General features: G+C 31.7%; 1 long non-coding RNA gene across 1 annotated transcript; it reads left to right on the top strand.

The window, feature by feature from the left end:
* Positions 1–2,023: 2,023 nt before the first annotated feature.
* LOC144543677 (uncharacterized) lies at positions 2,024–2,940 on the top strand. The gene is made up of 3 exons (XR_013508032.1): positions 2,024–2,043; positions 2,185–2,398; positions 2,650–2,940. It is a non-coding gene; the product is annotated as an uncharacterized LOC144543677 (long non-coding RNA).
* Positions 2,941–3,998: the final 1,058 nt, after the last annotated feature.

The raw sequence follows: 3,998 nt of genomic DNA, 5'->3' as shown, positions 1-3,998 counted from the left end.
TATGCCGCTGCCTCCCTTCTTGTTGCTTTTCCCATTATGAAGAGAGGAGTTTATATAACTTTGATATATTCTATTATTTAAGAGGAGTACAAGATTGTGATATATTCTCACGCCTCACTATTATCTGATTCTATATCATTCACTTACACACCTATGTGACCTCTATTTATAGCAGCATATGGCGGTGTTAGAATCTTCTACATATCTCATTTTATTTCTACCAACATTAAGCTCTAGAATCCAATAATCTACAAAAGTCTAGAACTTTTATACTACCGACTCCAATTTACATAATCTCTTGAATAATCTAGAAGTAGCATTTGGGCCTTAGGCCTTGGGCCTTCGGTACTGTGAACTTTAACAAGAACTGTGTATATAGTAGCTGTTAGAGGAGTTTTAACAGATTGGCGGTTCGTTCGTTGTTACAAAACAGTTTGTTTCAAGGAAAAGAAACTGGTCTTCATTTTTTTAACATTTATTTGCAGAAAAATGTACATTGTGGCTTTTACTGTAAATAAAAGTTTTCATGCACACCCCTGAAAAATGTGAAAATACCACACATAACTCTCAACACGTACGTTAAACATCATACATACCAGTAGTAGATGTCTACATATATGCATGCATGTATACAAAAAATGTATCTTCTGGGTGAGGTATTTAGTTATTAATTTACAATGTTTTAGATAAGCATATATAGGTGATTCTTTTTTTTGTAGTAGAATAATATTCATTTTTGCTGCTGGACGCATATTTTGTCAGATATTTTCTTATTGGTACAATGCAGCCCAGAAGTAGTCATAATCGATAGCTCCAGTGAAGAGGAACAAGATGGAGATTCTTTTAGTGAAGTAGACTAGAGTGCTGATGAATCTGAACTGAAAGGTGAGGAATTAATGGACCAAATTTCTCAGGTTGAGTCTGATCAAATATTTGCGCGTTGCCTCGAGGAAGAGATCAATGGAGAGTTTCATGATACTGAAGGAGAGGAGGAAGAACATGACATTGACCCCAACATCATGTCCTTTACAAGCCATGCCAATGAATTGGATCAGGTATATTGTACAGTTCTATCCTTTTTTCTTCCAAATATACCCTTGTTATGTCCTTTTTTTATTATTGTTTTTGGTTTCATTGACTACAAACTACAAGTTCAACATTGCATCGCATAAGAAAACAGGCATAAAGCTGGTCATGCTTTGGCACTTTTATGTTTGCATATATAGCCCATATTTCATATGAATGCTTATTGAAAATCTTGGAAAATATGTGGGTCGAGAATTGTAGTCCCTGCAGAAACACATCTTTTTTAAGAAAATATTTGGTATTGATGCCTGTCAGATAAATTGTTGGGAGCCTGTCTATTTGAACGGCCAACATTTCCCGTTACAAGTGTCTCCCATGCAAAATTCAAATCTTAGAAGGAATGAGAAGCGATTTAGTGGCCCAGAAATGGAACACGAGATAGTGAGCATTTCCTAATGAAACATAGAATAAATAACTCATGCTCTCATGTATATTTATTCAAAGTACACTTCTTGGCCATTCCTATTTTTATGTATTCTTATGTCTGATGAATTATTCTTTTTGGTGTTGTGATCAATGGCTTCTATCTCAGCTAAAGAAAGGGTCTTAGACAGATCGCGCAACAGTAATTCTAAGTTTAATATGATAGTATATTATAGTATTATTGACAAAATTAAACTTCATTCTTTATCCATTATTTATTTTGTTGTTCAGGTATCAGAATTACTAAAATATAATTGGAATCAACCTTTGAGAACCGCAATGATGTGGATATGCCCGATTACATTTATCCTGGCTTCTTCAGGTAAGATCTATACCTGTGATATATGAGAATTTTTTTTATTATTATTAACCTTTGAAATTTTTTATGCCCATAACAATACTTATCTACTACATCTAGATATACAGTACCAGATTTTTTACTGTCATGTTGTGTATGATGATGACTATGCAGTAGATGACATTGTGGGGGCCACTGACAATGAGATCAACAATATGCCAGTATCTACTGTCCAAGTGTATATTAAATCTTCAATATTTTTACTTTACTTAAATTTTTTTAAATGAACCCACAAAATTGCCAAAAATTATTTACAATCATTTTTAAATTTTATATAATTTTTCCACTGGTTTTGCATGATGTTTCTTGTTATGGAGGGTATACGTGATGTTATGATTTTATTTTTGGGTTACATGCCAAAATTGGGCTGTTTCATACAATTCCCTCATCTAATTAGAACTTTGATTTATTCAATTCATCATCAATATTAAGGATTATAAAGTGGAGGATGCATATGCAATATGTCTGTAGGTCCCGTCTGTTGGAGCATTTGTGCGGTATTTGCGATGCATGCACAAATTTCATATAGAGGTAAAAATTTAGCACATTCTTTTTCTTTCTTACATTTATATTTTTTTACAATTTCCTTTTATCAGTATAAGTGCTATTTGACTAAACAAAAAATATAACATACAATTTCATTGATACCACCCACCAAAGGAAAAAAATAGTAAAATATGGGAGTGTAGGGCTATTTAATTAGTCCTTGAGCCTGAGGTAGAAGTAAGAGGCAAATTGTCCTTGTTATATAAAGCTATTAATGTGATCTATTATTTGTGCAGTGCATTGATAGATGGCTAAAGATAAGGAATTGTTGTCTAATCTGCAAGGTATCTATAAACTGAAGCACTTGGCTGAGGCCTTCTTTACAAAATGAAGTTCTACAGTGAAGTCACCTTTTTTGTTTGTTTCAAAAATAGCTATAAACTGAAATTTGGCTTTCAGATTGTCATATCTTCTAACGATGGCTGTCAAATGCTGAAGTTTTGCTATTATGTTGCCTCCTTTTTGTGCTAAAAATGTGGTGTGATTGTCTACTATATATAGTAATAGTATAGTATATAGAATTGCTTTTACTATCCTGTAAATGTTTATTTTGTTAATAGTTGTCTTTGTCTCAGATGTGAAATTTGAAATAGTTTTGTCATTTGTCAATACCTTTATCTAGATCATAGAATAGTGCATAGTTACTGATTCTATATTATCCATGACTATTATTTCCATCAATTCAGGCTGCATAGCAAGTAATTAGGTTTTTGTTGTGTCAGTAAAAATCCACCCATATGAACATAAACTCTTAATTTCACACAGAAACAACAAGATAAAAACATCAGGATTGAGGCACATTGGGTGTCACCTTATCTTTTGCCTCTATTGTTTTTTTTTTTCAACTTTTAGCGTCATTTTTGGAGGTAATCTTTAGATATTATAACTACAAACAGTGTTTATCCAATTATCCAAAATTATGGCTGGGAGTTATGTAAATAAAGTTAAGTTGGGAATTCGAAGCTTTGTTGAATTAATATATAATTCTTAAGAGAATGTGGTTGGGTTGGGTAGAGCTACAAATTAAATAGGGAATTTGAGCAGAATATTAATATTAAATTTGTATTTGTTGTTCACTCACGGATATAAATACGAATACAGATAATAAACGTATGTCAAAGTTTAAAATAAAATCTATCTTAAACGGATATAGATTTGGAACGAATAAGCTGTGAATATGGATAACAAAATAAATAATTGAGTCATGGACTTTTATATACAAATTAGGATTAAGAAAATGTTAGTAAAAAGATAAATAATATAAAATATTGTAATTTATATATGAATAATTGTGGTGTATACAATATTTGATTGACTTCATTATAATATCTAAAATATTAGGGTTTTCTAAAAAATAATATTAGATGAGAAAATACAAAATAGTATGCATTTCTTTTCTCATGATAGATGAATAAAGTCACGCACCTATAGTCTAGTAGAGCACATGTGATCTGGTCTTTTGTTCTTTCAATAAACACATCTCAACTGAAACGTGGTTTTGTGGTCCACTGAATCTGGATTTTTAGGTAAAACCGTCTGATTTCATTGCACATCTGATCTTAATAAAGAACCAAACAAAAAACAA

The sequence above is a fragment of the Carex rostrata genome, chromosome 25, assembly GCF_964058835.1.
Source record: "Carex rostrata chromosome 25, lpCarRost1.2, whole genome shotgun sequence".
Taxonomy (NCBI): domain Eukaryota; kingdom Viridiplantae; phylum Streptophyta; class Magnoliopsida; order Poales; family Cyperaceae; genus Carex; species Carex rostrata.
This window is presented reverse-complemented; position numbering and strand designations above follow the sequence as displayed.